Genomic DNA, 20,994 nt, shown 5'->3' on the forward strand with positions numbered 1-20,994 from the left:
AATATATATTTCAATGATAGGTGCCCTATAAGTGAGCTGCCTATAGCAGAGGGTAGGGATACATGTGTAGAACTATACAAATACCAGCCGGGGATAACTACTTACCAGCACGGCCTGTCTCTCCTTGGATGCACTTGTGCTCAAGCTCTTCTACTCACTCCTTCAGCTCCACTCTCCCCTCCATCAGGGCAGCAGACTGGAGATAAAATCAGATGAAAGCTCCATGTTACAACATCATATCTCCCACACACCCTCCTGTACAAGATCAAACAACCAAAAATGAATTCCAGGGTTTACTGAGCTGTTTAATGCCCAATATACATGGATCAATAGCATATAAAGGCCCCACAATGAAAAGAAACTTATGTACAAATAAGCACCTTCAACGCATTGTGGCATAAGAGCCTAAAAAAGTATGATATATATTCACAAAGGACACATTTTCCAAAGGTTAAAATGGGTAGATATATCTTTCTACTTTCTCGGATGGCAATTCAGCATCTCAAATGACCAAGGCGTAGGGCTGTAAAATGGGCTGTGCATTAAAAAATAAGGCCTCAGTTCTTAACTCAGGAGTGAAAAGGAAATACGGCTGTAACTCACCCTTAAAAAGAAATATTTAGTCATTTTCAGTATGGCAAAGTCCCCAAATGCTACTTCTGGCATTCACCACTTACAGCCCCCCCCAACCAAACAACCCCATAAGCAAACATTGCTTGACTAAATGATGCTTATTTACATGCTTGTGTTTAAATACATTTCTCAAAAAATAAAGACAACGCTTAACCAACACAATGTAACTCCAAGTCAATCACATGTTTGTGGCGGTAATGTGACAAAATGTGGAAAAGTTCAAGGGGGCCGAATACTTTTGCAAGCAACTGTATATGCAGCGCCAACATCATGTATAATGCCCACAGGGCACACAGCCAGTATATATGCAGCGCCAACATCATGTATAATGCCCACAGGGCACACAGCCAGTATATTTGCAGCGCCAACATCATGTATAATGCCCACAGGGCACACAGCCAGTATATATGCAGTGCCAACATCATGTATAATGCCCAAATAATATATTATGCCAACAGAAAGCAAAGTAAAAACACATGTACATTTCATAGCTGATGCCCTTGAATATATAGTGAAGGGAAAAGAAGAGCAAGTTGGTGGCACAGTGGCACTTTGAGGCTGGGAAAGAAGCGTGACAGAGAAAGAAGGTTACGTTTGGTGGGAGAGGTGGAAAGGAGTTATCAGAATAGCGGTCAGGGAAACAGGGAGTTTAAAGGGAGGGCACTGGGGATTTAGAGAGAAGGTGGCATTGGAGTTGGTAGGGGGCAGAGGCAGAGGGGGCTGAAGAGAGACAGCAGGGAGCAAACACACTGCTAAGGGTTAATATAGAGGGATTTCTCTCCATACTCACCCCCTGCAGCTCCTCTCTGATCCTCCTTCTCTCCTGCTCATGGTATGTGCCCCCACCTGTATAGTCTGGCCAGAAATGGGCCCCTACCCTGATGTACCGATCCATTAACTCCGCACATGCTGGTACGATCCTTGGAAAAAGGGGAATAAACATTCCATTAACTCCACACATACTGGAAAGATCCTCAGAAAATGGACAATAAGAATTCCATTAACTCTGCACATGCCAAAATGTTGTTGGAAGATGGGGAATAAGCAGTCCATTAACTCCAGAAATGCCTGGAAGATTGGGAAATGGGAAATGAACACTTTGTTAACACCACATAAAATACACTAATTATACACACAGTGAGAAGCAGCGAGAACCATAGCTTCAAATCCATTAAATACACTGATCTCTGAAACCCCAGACCCCTTACCCTTCCAAAAAGCAGGTCTCCTGTAGGCTGCCTTATGTTGTACCTGAAGATCTCAGCATGATAGAGTTCAGAAAGGGCTCAGAAATCTTTTGTTCCTAAATGTTCTCAGTATCTCCACCTTGTGGTAGGCAGGAGAATAGCACCCAAGCAGGAGAAACCCCTATAGCTCTTATGAGACTTGGGCCCTAGTGCCTATTGGTGCCTACATACCGATATAAAAACTAAAAAAATATATATATATTAGTTGGTCCAAGAATAAAAATGGAAATGGTAGAGTGAATTATTTGCAATGTAAAAAGTGTAATTCAGAAATAAAGTACCCCATACCTATCAAGTCGGAATCCTTTTAGTAGTATAAATGAGGTGCCAACTAGTGATGAGTGAATATGTCCTGTTTCACCAAAAATTAGCAAACCGGTAATTCTTGACATGCAGACGTGATGTATTTTTACGCAGGCAACTTTTTTTCGTACAACACAACGATTTTTGTTGCACACAACTCTTTTCATTTGTTGTGCAAGTTATTTTTTCTCACTCAAAAAACATTTAATCCTTTTACTGCCAATGACGTGCGCCGTATGTTGTTTGGCAGATAAAGTTCTCTCTGGAGAGGCGCTGCAGAGGGTTTCTAGCGATGACAGCCCCCTGGGGAACGAGCCAGGCGGGCTGTCATGTCGGCTCTGTGACGTGATTGTCGCACTATCGCATCACGTCTGCTGCTTGATGCCGCTTCCTTCTTCCCAGCGCCGGCCCACTGACTTCCTGCACATGGAGGACTAGGACTGTAGCACCGCGGACCAGGCATGCTTCAGGACAGGTAAGGGTGATTTTTTTTACACACACTTACACACACTTACACACACATACATACAGCACACAATTTAGATATTCAGATATTCTGACCACTAATTACGCTGTCATGTGACTTATTTTGTTGTTTCACTGATTTGCACAATTTTTGTTGTTCTGTTGCATTTTTTATCCCTGTATTAGTGTTCCTGATCTGTTTTTAGCATAGCTATGCCGTGTGTAACTTTGGTGAAGAAAAATAACTTTACCTATTTTCAATTCATCAGAATGTGTACTTTCCAAAAATATATGGTTTTCTGGGGGGATCTGTGTATAGTTAGGGGGGTTACAGCACATAATACGCTGACAGGGGGCTCTGTGTGCAAAAGCTGGGTTGGCAGACGAGAAATCCATATGCACCAAAATACAACTGATTTGGAAAGTCCCATGTCTCCTGAACGTGCCAATACCAAATACCAAAAAGAAATGCAACGAACAACAGTGCAAGTGTAAAACTGCAATAAAATCACAAAAATGAAAGACAATTGGGCAAATCAATGAAATAACAAAATGAATTATTTCCCAGCGTCGTTAGTGGTCAGAATACGTGCCTGGCAGGAAAAGCGCTAAGGGAAGACCCTCAGGTGCGTATAACTTTCTGTTGAATCTGGCGGCAGAACTAAAGGGCAGAACATTTCTCTGCAGGGATCGGCGCAGCCACAGGACAGCCGGACCCTCGGCACCTGAACCAGTTGGTGTGGCTAAGTAATAATACAGCACAATGTAATGTAAAGGGTAAGTTCACCTTCGAAGCAGAACAAAAGTTGGTCCACCTAAAAGTTAACTTTTAGTGGGTCATAAAATCTTCTGTTCTCATCAAGTTTTAGAGCAAAACAACATGGGAGCAGGGTCTGGGGGCCTCGGCACAGGAGCGGAAACCATGAGGGAGCGAATTTAAATCCATGTGGGCATAACATCACAGCATTACACATTTAATATTATCCCCCTGTCCTATGGCTGCGCCTGTAATTCTGGTAACATCAAAACTTTTTCTACCTTCAGATTTAGATTGTGCTGCTATTCATACAGTAGCGCCTCGGCCACACACCTCCTGCACAATGTCCAATAGCACTGCCCCAGCACGGCCATGTACAGCTTTGTCTGCGTAGCGCGTTGTGATATTGTGCAGGAGTTGCGTGGCGTAGGCAGAACTGTATGAATTGCAGCACCAACTAAATCGGAAGGTACAAAAAGCTTTTATATCAGCAGAGTTGTGCAGCCGTTGGGCAGGGGGATACATCTCATTGGGTAACGCTGTGCTGATGTCCCTGCGTATTTACAATCGCTCACTCCTGGTTTCAGTTTGGGGATTTTGGTGGTGTGTACTGGGCTCTCCTGAATAGCTGCGAGTTGGGCACAAGCTACACAGGGCTGGTAAAAATGGGCCTGCAAAAATGAAAGGTGAGAGCTTAAGAGGCCAAAGGCAAGAGGAGAGGTGTTAGGCACTAACATAGGGGGAGATGGAAAAAATAATACCAGCAAGAAATGGAAGCAGAAAGGGCCGCTAACGCCCATATGCATAGGATTGCCAAAGTATCTGGCCTATAGCATCACAATAGTGCATACAAGTTGTCCCGCAGGGCACTACAGCTACTGCAAAATCAATACATTTACTGTATTTTATGTAGCGCAAAGTGACAAAATATACATTTACCTTAGAAATCCGTCCAAAATGGGCACTTATGGGTAGTTATGTCTTACAACTCAAAACTTACATTTTACAGCACCCTGTCTCCCATATGTCATTAGGTAACAAGGATAAAAAAAGGAAATTAAAAAAACAGCACATTTTTTGCTCGCCCAGTGAGATCAGCGGGCAGAAATGCAGTTCAAGGATGAGGGAACACGGAAGGTTTGCTCAACTGCTCTGTTTTTTTTGCAGGCTAAGAAAGCGGATCCACACCCTTACGCACCTCTGTAAAACTGCATTGAGAAGTACAGAATCCTCCTTCCCCGAGCAGGGATCGGCGTGAAAACACCAAAGCAGGAGTTTTTGGGCAGATGCAGTTTTACTGAGGTGCAGAAATACGGAAGGGATTCTCACCCTGCAGAAAAAACGCAGACTAAGAGAAAACGCTCCGTGTACCTTCGGCCTAAATTGTTTCACTGAGAATAAAATCTATTGTAATGAATTGGCCGTCTTAATACCCACCCACCTCTGTGCATTCAGTGCCAACACTCTATTGTATAGAGCCGCCGCAGTAAGAGAAGCGGTTGATGTAAATACGTACCAGCTAGGCTCACTGCTCGGGAAAGATTTTGCCCCATTCTGATTTCGGCACATTTGCTGCAGGCAGTTGTTTATTCAGATGGCGCGAGCGCCCCTCAGTGCCATACACAGAGCTTGATACGGCTGCCTGATGCACTTTTACTCAGTTGCCAAATACTGTAGCTCCTTCCAAGTCATTGTTGGTCTCGGTGGTTTCTCTCGTTTTCTTTTGCTTCCATGATAAACAAATAAAGAAATAAAATTTCAGAAAACAACTTCAATGTAGGACTTGTGGGTCAGTAATGAAGAGAATAGGGCAGGGGTTTGAAGACTTGGGCAAGTTACTAGAACTAAATGACCTTAGCAACCAGTGACCAGTTTGAATGAGAGGCTGGAATATGAATAGGAGAGGACCCGAATAGAAAAAACTTCAGCTTCACAGAGCAACCAGTTGCTGGACGCTGGGGTACGTGACCCCCATTTGAAAGCTGCAAAGAGTTGGAAGAAGAAAAAGACAAATAGAATATAAAAAAATGAATAATTAAGACCAATTGGAAAGTTGCTTAGAATAGGCCATTCTATAACATACTAGAAGATAATGTTAACTGAATGCAGTGCAAAAAAAGTTGGGGGAGCACAGAGACCAGCTTACTCCCCATGAATACATTCTTCATTCCTGTCTTCAGCGGCACTGAGGGGGGGTGGGGGACTTTATGTAATTAGATGACATAATTACTCTTGGAATGGGCCTAAGTACTGGGCTATTAACACATTTTTGAGAGTGAGTGCACACGTATTAATGTCATGGGGTGGGAAGCGCAGCAGCAAGAAGGGGGTAGGCAGAGGTACCTGCTTAGCACCCCCCCCACACACACACATAGTTGCGCCCTAGGCAGGTACCACTTCTGCCTACCCCTGGTTCCGGCCCTGGGTATGTGTCAAAAACACCCAGCAGTACACTAACAGATCGTGCCTGAAATACTTTACACAGTAAGGCCAGACTCTACTCACAGTAGGATTACCCCAGGAAACCATATATTTTTGGAAAAAAAAACTATTTTGGAAAATCCGAAATGGGCAAATATGTCTTTCTACTCCAAACTACCAGACTGTAAAGCTTTTCTACAGTTATTGGTTTTTATAAATATGAAATTAGTTAAAAAACACCTCAAAGCTTCCAGTTTACAGGATCCTATCTCCTACAGGTCATTTGGTACCAAGATAAAAACATCCTAAATATGAATGCCAGTGGGGTTGTGGCCAAGATGGCAAATAAAACAGTCAATATAAATGCCAGCGGGGGTGTGGCCAAGATGGCAAATAAAACATAGTAAATATAAATGCCAGCAGGAATGTGGCCAAGATGGAAAATAAAACATAGTAAATATAAATGCCAGCGGGGGTGTGGCCAAGATGGCAAATAAAACATAGTAAATAGAAATGAAAACCATACTAACAGGAACCCAAACATTTCCCAAAGCGCTGACCAGGCCGCAGACCAAGAAGACTATTCACCCTCCCTGGACTCAGTGCAAAGCATCGCGACTAAAACAATACCTGATCCTGAACTCGGAGATTCTCTTAGTGATTAAATGGATTTACCCATCAATGGCCGCCCAACTTGAAACTGTTAAAGTGGACTCATCGTTTCAGCGTCAGGATTTTCAAATTCTCTGTGAACGCACGTCCAATGTAGCCCACAGACTGTCCATTGCTGAAGACATTATATAAGTTTATCAGTGACACATCATTTACACTTTTTTATTGAGGAATTATCTAAATATTGGCGCGGGTTTAGTTAACACAACACAACTACACCAAAATACACTCATTTATGTGGATAAAGAGACACAAATCTGTTTACCCCAGAAAGCCACATATGCTGGGAAAGTACCTGTACATATTCAGGGAAATACAAAGGGGTAAACAACATGGTAGAATGCAATAAAACCAACCCAAGGAGAGCAGCAGCCAGAACCCAAGTTTCACTTGTTTCCCCAATTCGGTTTTACAGGCAACAAATATGCAGAGCTGAAAATGCAATAAAATGGCTAAAAACTGAATAACGCTACAAATCCAATTGACATGAAATACAAAAGATACTGCATTAGTATTAGGTCAATTTTTAAAAACAAAATAACCACACAACAGATAAATAAAAAGACAAATAAATAAAAGCTAAACAATAGTAAAAGTGTGTACATGTGGCAAATTGCACAGTGTGTGTGAGTATGTACAAGTGCTGTAAGTGTGCGACCCCCTCGACCCCCCAGAAATATATGCATACGTGTGTGTCACTAACTTGTATACAGGCTGGAGAGGCAGGAGGGCTGCTGAAACCAGAGGAGGGCCGCCATGATGCAGAGAATTGCAGGGGGGGCAAAGGCTGAAGGAACAGGAAGGTCCCTGCTGCCCAACGGCCCACTCTTTCCCCCAAAGGGAACTGTGATTTGGTGGGTTCCCTCAGTGCAGCAGCCACAGAGCAGGTAGCCATGCCCTCCCCACTCACTGCACAATCATGCTCACTCACACTCACACTCAGTCACACACTCACACACAGAAAGAAGCAGAATTAGCATCTCACCCTCCTGGAAGCAGCACCATTTTGTAGGATAATGTCTCACACACACAGCATCATGTGACCAGGGTGGGGCTCAGAAAAGATACAAAGTAAAAAGTAGGGGGGGGGCTGGTGCCTGGCAGAGAGAGAGCTGCAATGTTATCAGGAGACAGAGGCACAGAATCAGCACTTACTGCTGTCATTACTGCTCTCCATTTGGGCATTTGCCCCGTCCCCCCGTTTATCTCCCTCAAACAGGGCAAAAGCCTCAGGTCCCCATAATGGTGTTTAGGGTTCCTGCCACACAAGGCGCTTTCCTGGCTTGTGTATAAGCGCAGGCTGAGAAACCGCCCGTCCACTTCTATCTGCTTCATGGCGCGTCTGTGCGCAGTCAGTATCCATTTTCCTGCCGAAATCCGCTCCATGTGTCAGATGTGGGTTCAGACACACCATAAAGCAGATCGTAGAAATTTTAGAACAAGATTTAGAGCTCAAAATACAAACTGATTTGTAAAGCCTCATGTCTCCCAAACGTGCCAATAACCCAGGAAACCATATATTTTTGAATGGTACACATTCTGCCGAATCTAAATGGGTAACCATGTGTTTCTACTCCTAAGTACCAAACAGCAATGCTTTTCTAAGTTTAGCAGTTTCCAAAAAAAAAATTCTAAAACATTGTCTCAAAGCTTCCACTTTCAAGCATCATATCTCCCACATAACATTAGGTACCAAGAAAACACACCCTAAATATGAAAGCCAAGGGCCCACTGAACAGTTTGATGCCCATTGTGCATAGGATCAACAATGTATCTGGCATTTAGAGACCCCAAAAGTAAGTAAGTGCATAAATACTGCCCCTGAGATCACTTTAGCGGACTGGGGGGGCAGGGCAGACCGGGGATCCAACCCAAGGGGCCCTGCAGGTGCGTGTCCCCTAATCCCCCCCACAGGGTCCCCCACCAGACGTCCTCCCCTGAGCTTGCGTAAGTTTAATGCGTCGGGGAGGAACGGTCGGACAGGGGGAGCACCAGGAAGGGTCGGGTCTAGGCCAATAAACCAATCCGATCCTTAAAAGAAATTGTTTCCCCAGTCAAATTATAACAAAGCCATGGTAAGTAATCAGAGCAGCTGAACCCCCTCCGAAAGCAAACTAGAACGTTTATGTTCCCCAGTGTCCCCTCTCCGACAGCAAACTAGAATGTTTATGTACCCCAGTGTTCCCTCTCCGACAGCAAACTAGAATGTTTATGTACCCCAGTGTCCCCTCTCCGACAGCAAACTAGAATGTTTATGTACCCCAGTGTCCCCTCTCTGACAGCAAACTAGAATGTTTATGTACCCCAGTGTCCCCTCTCCGACAGCAAACTAGAATGTTTATGTACCCCAGTGTCCCCTCTCCGACAGCAAACTAAGAATGTTTGTACCCAGGTGTCCCCTCTCCGACAGCAAACTAGAATGTTTATGTACCCCAGTGTCCCCTCTCCGACAGCAAACTAGAATGTTTATGTACCCCAGTGTCCCCTCTCTGACAGCAAACTAGAATGTTTATGTACCCCAGTGTCCCCACTCCGACAGCAAACTAAGAATGTTTGTACCCAGGTGTCCCCTCTCCGACAGCAAACTAGAATGTTTATGTACCCCAGTGTCCCCTCTCCGACAGCAAACTAGAATGTTTATGTACCCCAGTGTCCCCTCTCTGACAGCAAACTAGAATGTTTATGTACCCCAGTGTCCCCTCTCCGACAGCAAACTAGAATGTTTATGTACCCCAGTGTCCCCTCTCCGACAGCAAACTAGAATGTTTATGTACCCAGGTGTCCCCTCTCCGACAGCAAACTAGAATGTTTATGTACCCCAGTGTCCCCTCTCCAACAGCAAACTAGAATGTTTATGTACCCCAGTGTCCCCTCTCCGACAGCAAACTAGAATGTTTATGTACCCGTGTCCCTTCTCCGACGGCAAACTAGAATGTTTATGTACCCCAGTGTCCCCTCTCCAAAAGCAAACTAGAATGTTTATGTACCTGTGTCCCCTCTCCGAGGACAAACTAGAATGTTTATGTACCCCAGTGTCCCCTCTCCGACAGCAAACTAGAATGTTTATGTAACCCAGTGTCCCCTCTCCGACAGCAAACTAGAATGTTTATGTACCCCAGTGTCCCCTCTCCAACAGCAAACTAGAATGTTTATGTACCAAAGTGTCCCCTCTCTGACAGCAAACTAGAATGTTTATGTACCCCAGTGTCCCCTCTCCGACAGCAAACTAGAATGTTTATGTAGCCCAGTGTCCCCTCTCCGACAGCAAACTAGAATGTTTATGTACCCCAGTGTCCCCTCTCCGACAGCAAACTAGACATTTCAAGGGGGTGGGCCAGTGACATCAGGGTGTGGCCTGTGATATTTTGGGGCAGGTCTGTGCTATCAGGGGGCATTTGGAAATCCAAACAGGCAATGTTTACCTGGATAGCGCTTCTGAAAACAGGGCTGTTAAACTGATGTTGGGGGTGTGAGGATATGAAGCCTGTAAAACAACCCATTTCCCCCATATACACAGAACCCCTATGTAACCACCCACACACACAAGGGAAACTAACAGGAAAAAATACCAGCATCATATTTGATACCCTCAGAACAATTGCGAATTTAATATGCTGCTCCGACATCATGAATTATGCCCACAAAGCTCAGAAATTGGAAATACTGTGTCAACGTCATATTTAAACCTCACAGAACAGAAAACTTGAACAGTATAAATGCAATGCCAGCCTTATATGTAATGCCCACAGGGCGCATAGTCAGTATATATGCAGTGCCAATATCATGTATAATGCCCACAGGGCGAATAGAAATTATATATAAAGCGCCAACATAATGTATAATGCCCACAGGGCACACAGCCAGTATATATGCAGCGCCAACATCATGTATAATGCCCACAGGGAACACAGCCAGTATATATGCAGCGCCAACATTATGTATAATGCCCACAGGGCACACAACCAGTATATATGCAGTGCTAACACCATGTATAATGCCCACAGGGAACACAGCCAGTATATATGCAGCGCCAACATTATGTATAATGCCCACAGGGCACACAACCAGTATATATGCAGTGCCAACATCATGTATAATGCCCACAGGGAACACAGCCAGTATATATGCAGCGCCAATACCATGTATAATGCCCACAGGGCATACAGCCAGTATATATGCAGCGCCAACATCATGTATAATGCCCACAGGGAACACAGCCAGTATATATGCAGCGCCAACATTATGTATAATGCCCACAGGGCACACAACCAGTATATATGCAGTGCCAACATCATGTATAATGCCCACAGGGAACACAGCCAGTATATTTGCAGCGCCAATACCATGTATAATGCCCACAGGGCATACAGCCAGTATATATGCAGCACCAACATCATGTATAATGCCCACAGGGCACACAGCCAGTATATATGCAGTGCCAACATCATGTATAATGCCCACAGGGCATACAGCCAGTGTAAATATGCAGTATGCAGAAATGCCTGAAAGACTGGGAAATGGGAAATGAACACTTTGTTAACACCACACAAAATACACTAATTATACACTCAGTGAGAAGCAGTGAGAACCATAGCTTAAAACCCATTAAATACACTGATCTCTGAAACCCCAGACCCCTTACCCTTCCAAAAAGCAGGTCTCCTGTAGGCTGCCTTATGTTGTACCTGAAGATCTCAGCATGATAGAGTTCAGAAAGGGCTCAGAAATCTTTTGTGTTGCCAAATGTTCTCAGTAGCCCCTCCTTGTGGTAGGCAGGAGAATAGCACCCAAGCAGTAGAAACCCTGTTCCCTACACACCAATATTACAACTAAAAAAGTAAAAATTTGTCAAATGGTAATTCTTGACATGCAGACGTGATGTTTTTTCGCATACAACTATTTTTTATTCTCATTCCAAACACATTAAAGTCAATGAGTGATTTTTCTGATTCCTACCGCCAACTTTTTTTGCTGTGCAACTTTTTTCACACTCAAATCAGTCAATGGGCATTTTTTTCTCAATTTTACTATCGTGCCTTCTTTTTCACGCACTTTATTTTTTAACACAACTATTTTCTCCAAATATATCAAAATCATTGTTATTTTTGTTGTGGTCAGTTTTTTCCCCAGTTTAACGAAAATTTTTACCAATTACGAAATGTATAATTTCATTGTGAATCCATGCCTAGCGAATAAATTTGCTCATCACTAGTGCCAATACCTTTCTTTAGATGGGAGCTCCTTTGGGTCGGGCCCTCTATAGCTATTGTACTTGTTATAGGTTGGTTTGTATGGTTTCTTGTATGTTTAATGTATACATGCATTTATTGTACAACCCTGCAGAATATATTGGCGTTTACAAATACATGTTAATAATACTTAATGCCCCCAAAACATGTAGGGTTAACAAAAAACAGAGCTATTTCCCATTTGCTCTGTTGCCAGGGTGCAGCAGCCAGCAGTATGAAGGTTCCCATTACACACCTTTACTTTAGGCGCTGTAACGAAATTGTTTCCCCGCCGCCTAGTATCACATTATAACAGAGTTCATTTATGAAAAACCGCCACGACAACTGACCCTCCCCGACAGCAAAGTTTAATGCCTACCTACACCAGTGCCGGGCACCTCGCCCCTCCCCTGCGTGTGTTAATTTGCACATTTTTGTTCATTTACGGTGCGTGAATAAACCAGTATGTGCATAGGTGCAGTCACAGGGCCCAGGGGTAAAGGGGCGACAAAAGAGATACATTCCTAGTGCCCCCACACCATTGCACCCTCGGCACGTGCCTCTCCTGCCTACCCCAATTCCAACCCTGATCTGTTTCATCTACAGGGGTCCTACACATGGTGACAGGCACATTACAATGCCTTCAGTGTCCACCCCACCATCTCAGTGTGTATGACCCCCATATAAACAAACACTGGCCACCTGAGGGCCACAGCAGATGGAAACACAATGTACTGGGGCTACCTCAGTCAACACAATAGTCCGGCAATTACCAACTGGTAAGGCAGGGAGAAAAAGCTGAGCAAATTCCGACAACTAAAGTTGGAGGCAGACTCGGTGGGAGGAGGGTGCACAAATAGATATTGGGATAAAAGCCATAGTGAAGAGACTGACCAACAAGATAAAGAAAAGAGGGAAATGACACAAGGGACAATTTAATACAAGGTATGTATAATGGTTGGGGGTAGAGTCAGACTGGGCCAGCGAGGCACTGGGAGAAAACTCTCTGGGCCCCGCCACAGCGGACATATTGCTTGGTCTGTGAGTAGATCTAATTGTAGGAGGTGCTGCAGCGGCAAAGAAGGAAGCGGTGCAACTGGGAGGAATGGGGGTATACGCAGGTACAAGTCCCTCTAACGTGCCGGGCTAAACGGAAGTGCTGTGCTCCTATAGAACCAAGGTAAATCAGCCTGAATCCCCTAAATATGAATGCCAGGGCGCTACTGGGCAGTTTGATACCCGGTATACATAGCATTACATAAGGATCTGGCTTGTAGAGACTTAAATATCACAAACGTGCATACAAATAGCCATGTAATAGTCACAACAGCAACAGCAAAATCAACACATTTTCAGCATATTATGCTGGGTAAAACCACAAATAAAATGTTGACTCAAGAAAACCTTGTATTTTAGGACAGTAAATCCTAAATGGGTAAATAGTTTTTTTTTTTACTAAGAATTAATGAGTCACAAGGTTTCCCTAAAATTAACAGCTTTGACAAAATACCTGAAAATCACCACAAAGCTTGCATGTTCCAGCATCCTATCTCCCTCATCATCAGGTGCCAAGATAAACCATCCTAAAAACCAATGCCAGGGGGAAACCGAACAATGTGATGCCCAGTGTGCATAGAATTACCAAAGTATCAGATCTATAGAAACTCCAAAATCAAAATAGCGCAGTCCTTCTGTCCTTCTCCCCATCATCCACACACTTTGTATCCCACCTGAGTAACACTTTACTAACTGCCCCAACCAAATACTCCTTCCTATCACCCACACACTTTGTATCCCACCTGAGTAACTCTTTACCCTCTGCCCCAACCAAATACTCCTTCCTATCACCCACACACTTTGTATCCCACCTGAGTAACTCTTTACCCTCTGCCCCAACCAAATACTCCTTCCTATCACCCACACACTTTGTATCCCACCTGAGTAACCCTTTACCCTCTGCCCCAACCAAATACTCCTCCCCATCACCCACACACTTTATATCAGGGCTATAGAGCTAAGGACAGTTAAACCTTCACTGATGATTGTAAATCCTGAACTAAAGACAGAAATACATGCACTACTGATACTGTAACTCTTGTAACTACTGTAACTCTTGTAACTATTGACTGTAACACATGCACGGCTTATTGTGACTCCTGAGCTACTATCAGACCGGCACTGCTGATTCTAACCTCTCAGTTAGTGACAGAATACCTGCACTGCTGATTAAAAACTCCAGAGCTACTGACAGTAATACCTGCACTGCTAGTTGTGACTCTTGAGCTACTCACTGTAACATATGCACTGCTTATTTTAACTCACGAGCTACTAACAACAATACCTGCACTGCTGATTGTAACTTCTGAGCAACTGAAAGAAATACCTGCACTGCTGATTGTAATTCCTCAGCTACTGACAGAAATTCCTGCACTGTTGATTGTAACTCCTGAGTAAGTGGCATTAAAAGCTGCACTGCTGATTGTAACTCCTGAGCAAATGATTGTAATGCACTGCAGAGCGTAACTTTTGGGCTACTGACAGAAATTTCTACACTGCTGATTTGTAACTCCTGAGCTACTGACATGACTAAATGCACTGCTGATTACTACTGAGATGCACTGCTGGTTGTAACTCTTGAGCTACTGAACTTTATACCATTTTAAATAAATCTACTTTACAGTAGATTTATTAATGGACAATCTGGGCCAAATAGGGCTGATCTGACCATTGAGCCTTTCATTGGACCCAGATACTGGAAGAAGAACAAGACCTTCCTCTTGTGCCACCATCTTACCTTAGGGCAGTGCTTTTCAGCCAGTCAGAATTATCAGTTCAAGCTCCTCTCAAAAGGTTCAACCTTTGACAGAGTCGCTCCATGAAGGTCCAACCTCTGGTCATTGCCCCGCCTCAGCTAAGGAAATAACATTAAAATTTCCCTTTACCCCCTAAAGCTTTAAGCTACTGCCAGATGGGACTTATTACCCGCTGTGTGTGGCACCCAGGCCCATGCCAGCGGATTGGCTGATACTTGGCCTGCGTTTATTATACACCGGCTGAGAATCAGCCCCCCCTGGCAATAGCTTCAATGGACAGCGATACAACCCAAACCCAACTCTTTCACTTTAATGTGCCAGCGTTGCCCCCCTGTCCCATCTCTGCCCCAAACTGACACACAATTCTGTTACCTTACTAACTCAGTTTTACAGAAGAGTAACACAATTACTGCTAGAAGTAAAGCTACAGAGGAGAAAGGGTTAATACTGTGCCACACGTGTGTATCCCAGTTTGTTACATGCTATTATTCCCATCATTTAGTTATGAAGAATAGCCCCCAGTAATGTACAGAGGGGTAACAGCCCAGAGTGGGATCCGCTCTCTGCTTGCCAATAGCGTGCCAGGAATCAGCACCACTGCCAGATATTTGCAGCAATGGAAACGATATTAAACCCCAACGCTGCTCATATTCAGACAAAATCGCCGGTGCTGCTACCTATGGGATTCCCATTACTAGCCGGGCAGAGCAGTTTACATACGGCAGTACAAGCAGACAAACAAGTGCCCGTGCCCTGGGCCGAGCATAGATGGAGCACACAACTAGCAGATTCATTCTACTTATACTTTATTGTAGTTTGGGGCGTGTTTTGGGGAGACCTGCACCTTTTTCAAGCATCCTGGCAACACTAAAATAAAGTCTAAGCAAGCAGCATTCACCTGCTCTGTGTGTGCTCCTTCCCATTAATACTATGTACTATGTATATAAAACATTGCCTTAAGGTGGATGCAGGGTACTGGGAGTTGTAGCACCAAAGCCACTGGAGCTGCAGGACCATTCATGCGAGTTCCCCCAAGCACAGAAGGTTCCTGCACAGCAGCAGCGGAAGGTAACATAGGTTCAGCAGAACAAGATGGCGTCAGTAGGGCAAGATGTTACCAACCTGCGTACCCACCCCATGTACAGCTTTGTTTGGGTAGCGCCATTGTACCCTGTGCAGGAGCTGAAGTCAGGGTTTGACTGTACTACTAATATTTCTCTCCTATTCATTTTCCTTTCTCTCTTTCAAACCAAAATTGGGTTGCTAGGGAAAACTGGACCTAGCAACTAGCTGTCCGTTGAAATTCCAAGACGCTGAGCTGAACAAAAAGCTAAATAATAGGAAAGCTAGAAAATAAAGACTAACTGCAAACTGTTTTGGAATATCCCTGTGTACATCGCACTTAATGCTAATTTAAAGGTCAACTTCCCCCTTAATAACAGTGGAACAAATCTACAAGCGAAACCAAGAATGCCGCAGGGGTCATTTATAAGCGGAAGTGCGGCATACAAAGTGCCATTTTAGGCCATTTTAAGTAACCATGTTGTATTTTAGCTTAAACACAGCATTTTTACCCCCCTACAATTCCACATGAGCCGGAGACACAACTGCGACCCAATGGCGCCACCATCTGGAGAAAGCAGGTATGCGCTCAAACTGAGGTGCAAGTCCCGCTAACGTGCCGGGCTAAAGGGAAGTGCTGTGCCCCTACAGGGTACGGTACCACTGGAACCAGTAGCCAATACTTATAGCTGATAGGAACGTGTCACTATTACTTTTATCAGTGTGAATCCCCTAAATATGAATGCCAGGGCGCTACTGGGCAGTTTGGTGCCGGTATGTACAGCATTACATAAGGGTCCGGCCTACAGAGACTCCATCACAATAGCGCATACAATTTATCCCATAGGTCACTTAACCTACAGCAAAATCAATGCACTTACTGCATTTTAAGTAAAGTGACAAAAATATCCCCAACTTTACCGAAGAAAGCCAAATATTTTTAGACACTACACATAAGGGTGAATCTGAACGGGGTAACCACGTCTCTCTACTCCAAACTACTAAGTTGCAAAACTCTTCGTAAATTAGCGTTTTGATGCAGCACCTAAACATCACCTTACAGCTTACATTTTACATCATTTCTCCCTAAAAATGAATGGCAGCGCCACGGGGCCCCCGAACAGTTTAATGCCTAATGTGCTTAGGATTACAACTATACTCACTATCCCACAGTTACACTCTGTACCCCTGATACCATCTTGCCTTACTATACTCACTATCCCACAGTTACACTCTGTACCCCTGATACCATCTTGCCTTATTATACTCACTATCCCACAGTTATACTCTGTACCCCTGATACCATCTTGCCTTACTATACTCACTATCCTACAGTTACACTCTGTACCCCTGATACCATCTTGCCTTACTATACTCACTATCCCACAGTTACACTCTGTACCCCTGACATCATCTTGTCTTACTATACTTAAGAGGTCATATGACTTAATTGGTACCTAATGTGGGTAATATGTACCTAATGGGGCTATAAAACATACAGGGAGCCATAGATACAGAAATGAGGGCAACAAACCTACTATATACTGTAAGTATCTACTGTACTGTAATGATTGGAAGGAAGTAGAATATTGCTTTGCTCCAAAGGCCACAATGCAACAGCATGGCTAAAGCCCCTTCAGCAGCTCCGTATTATAATTATTCTTATTCTCTATAGCCGAACAGTCCCTCACTCTGCTGTGCTGTAACTATGCTAACTGTTCAGCAATAGCGACTAAGGATAATGAGAATACGGAGCTGCTGAAGCACAGATGGGTCAGTGAGCTCTAAAGAGAAATATGTGAGCCATAATGCGTCCCGCTCCCACTTTAATATGCCTTTCCCAGTGCCCCCTGTTTCTCACCCCAATGGGCTATGTGCCCAAAACCCCATAGCCAGTTTATCTGCAGTGCCAACATCATGTATAATGCCCACAGGGAACATAGCCAGTATATATGCAGTGCCAACATCATGTATAATGCCCACAGGGCACACAACCAGTATATATGCAGCGCCAACATCATGTATAATGCCCACAGGGCACACAGCCAGTATATATGCCGTGCCAACATCATGAATAATGCCCACAGGGCACACAGCCAGTATATATGCAGCGCAAACGTCATGTATAAAGCCCACAGGGCACATAGCCAGTATAAATGCAGCGCCAACATCATGTATAATACCCACAGGGCACACAGCCAGTATATATGAAGCACCAACATCATCTATAATGCCCACAGGGCACACAGCCAATATATATGCAGTGCCAACATCATGTATAATGACCACAGGGAACACAGACAGTATATATGAAGAGCCAACATCATGTATAATGCCCACAGTCATCTACTGCATATATACTGGCTGTGTGCTCTGTGGGCATTATAGATGGTGTTGGCTTTGCATATATACTAATATATGCAAAGCCAACACCATCTATAATGCCCACAGAGCACACAGCCAGTATATATGCAGTGCCAACATTATGTATAATGCCCACAGGGCACACAACCAGTATATATGCAGTGCCAACATCATATATAATGCCCAAAGGGCACACAGCCAGTATATATGCAGTGCCAACATCATATATAATGCCCACAGGGAACACAGCCAGTATATATGAAGAGCCAACATCATGTACAATGCCCAGAGGGCACACAGCCAGTATATCTGTAGTGCCAACATCATGTATAATGCCCACAGGGCACACAGAGAGTATATATGCAGTGCCAACATCATCTAAAATGCCCACAGGGCACACAGCCGGTATTAATGCAGTGCCAACATCATCTATAATGCCCACAGGGCACAAAGACGGTATATATGCAGTGCCAACATCATCTATAATGCCCAAAGGGCACACAGCCGGTATAAATGCAGTGCCAACATCATCTATAATGCCCACAGGGCACAAGGCCGGTATATATGCAGTGCCAACATCATGTATAATGCCCACAGGAAACATAGCCAGTATATATGCAGTGCCAACATCATGTATAATGCCCACAGGGCACACAGTTAGTATATATGCAGTGCCAATACCATCTATAATGCCCACAGGGCACAAAGACAGTATATATGCAGTGCCAACATCATGTATAATGCCCAGAGGGCACACAGCCAGTATATATGTAGTGCCAACATCATGTATAATGCCCACAGGGCACACAACCAGTATATATGCAGTGCCAACATCATATATAATGCCCACAGGGCACACAGCCTTGTGGGCATTATACATGATGTTGGCTCTACATATATACATATGTAGAGCCAACATCATGTATAATGCCCACAAGGCACACAGTCAGTATATATGCAGTGCCAACACCCTCTAAAATGCCCACAGGGCACACAGCCAGTATATATGCAGTGCCAACATCATATATAATGCCCACAGGGCACACAGTTAGTATATATGCAGTGCCAATACCATCTATAATGCCCACAGGGCACACAACCAGTATATATGCAGTGCCAACATCATGTATAATGCCCACAGGGCACACAGCCAGTATATATGCAGTGCCAACATCATATATAATGCCCACAGGGCACACAGGCGGTATATATGCAGTGCCAACATCATCTATAATGCCCACAGGACACATAGCCAGTATATATGAAGTGACAACATCATGTATAATGCCCACAGGGCACACAGCTAGTATATATGCAGTGCTAACATCATGTATAATGCACACAGGGCACAAAGCCAGTATATATGCAGTGACAACATCATGTATAATGCCCACAGGGCACACAGCTAGTATATATGCAGTGCTAACATCATGTATAATGCCCACAGGGCACACAGCCAGTATATATGCAGCGGCAACATCATGTATAATGCCCACAGGGCACACAGCCAGTATATATGCAGTGCCAACATCATGTATAATGCACACAAGGCACACAGCCAGTATATATGTAGTGCCAACATCATGTATAATGCCCACAGGGCACACAACCAGTATATATGCAGTGCCAACATCATATATAATGCCCAAAGGGCACACAGCCAGTATATATGCAGTGCCAACATCAAATATAATGCCCACAGGGAACACAGCCAGTATATATGAAGAGCCAACATCATGTATAATGCCCACAGGGCACACAGCCAGTATATATGCAGTGCCAACACCATCTATAATACCCACAGGGCACACAGCCGGTATATATGCAGTGCCAACATCAAATATAATGCCCACAGGGAACACAGCCAGTATATATGAAGAGCCAACATCATGTATAATGCCCACAGGGCACACAGCCAGTATATCTGTAGTGCCAACATCATGTATAATGCCCACAGGGCACACAGCCAGTATATATGCAGTGCCAACATCATATATAATGCCCACAGGGCACACAGGCGGTATATATGCAGTGCCAACATCATCTATAATGCCCACAGGACACATAGCCAGTATATATGAAGTGACAACATCATGTATAATGCCCACAGGGCACACAGCTAGTATATATGCAGTGCTAACATCATGTATAATGCACACAGGGCACAAAGCCAGTATATATGCAGTGACAACATCATGTATAATGCCCACAGGGCACACAGCTAGTATATATGCAGTGCTAACATCATGTATAATGCCCACAGGGCACACAGCCAGTATATATGCAGTGCCAACATCATGTATAATGCACACAAGGCACACAGCCAGTATATATGTAGTGCCAACATCATGTATAATGCCCACAGGGCACACAACCAGTATATATGCAGTGCCAACATCATATATAATGCCCAAAGGGCACACAGCCAGTATATATGCAGTGCCAACATCAAATATAATGCCCACAGGGAACACAGCCAGTATATATGAAGAGCCAACATCATGTATAATGCCCACAGGGCACACAGCCAGTATATCTGTAGTGCCAACATCATGTATAATGCCCACAGGGCACACAGCCAGTATATATGCAGTGCCAACATCATATATAATGCCCACAGGGCACACAGGCGGTATATATGCAGTGCCAACATCATCTATAATGCCCACAGGACACATAGCCAGTATATATGAAGTGACAACATCATGTATAATGCCCACAGGGCACACAGCTAGTATATATGCAGTGCTAACATCATGTATAATGCACACAGGGCACAAAGCCAGTATATATGCAGTGACAACATCATGTATAATGCCCACAGGGCACACAGCTAGTATATATGCAGTGCTAACATCATGTATAATGCCCACAGGGCACACAGCCAGTATATATGCAGCGGCAACATCATGTATAATGCCCACAGGGCACACAGCCAGTATATATGCAGTGCCAACATCATGTATAATGCACACAAGGCACACAGCCAGTATATATGTAGTGCCAACATCATGTATAATGCCCACAGG

At 44.2% G+C, this 20,994-nt stretch overlaps 1 long non-coding RNA gene across 1 annotated transcript in view; it reads right to left on the minus strand.

Annotated features, from left to right (window-relative positions):
• Positions 1 to 5,076: 5,076 nt before the first annotated feature.
• LOC108644490 overlaps positions 5,077 to 20,994 on the minus strand; it is a 50,697-nt gene continuing 34,779 nt past the window's right edge. Inside the window, exon 4 of the long non-coding RNA XR_004219652.1 lies at positions 5,077 to 5,131. This is a non-coding gene — a long non-coding RNA (uncharacterized LOC108644490). The remainder of the gene's footprint in view (positions 5,132 to 20,994) is intronic.

This window comes from Xenopus tropicalis, chromosome 8 (assembly GCF_000004195.4).
Source record: "Xenopus tropicalis strain Nigerian chromosome 8, UCB_Xtro_10.0, whole genome shotgun sequence".
Classification (NCBI taxonomy): Eukaryota; Metazoa; Chordata; class Amphibia; order Anura; family Pipidae; genus Xenopus; species Xenopus tropicalis.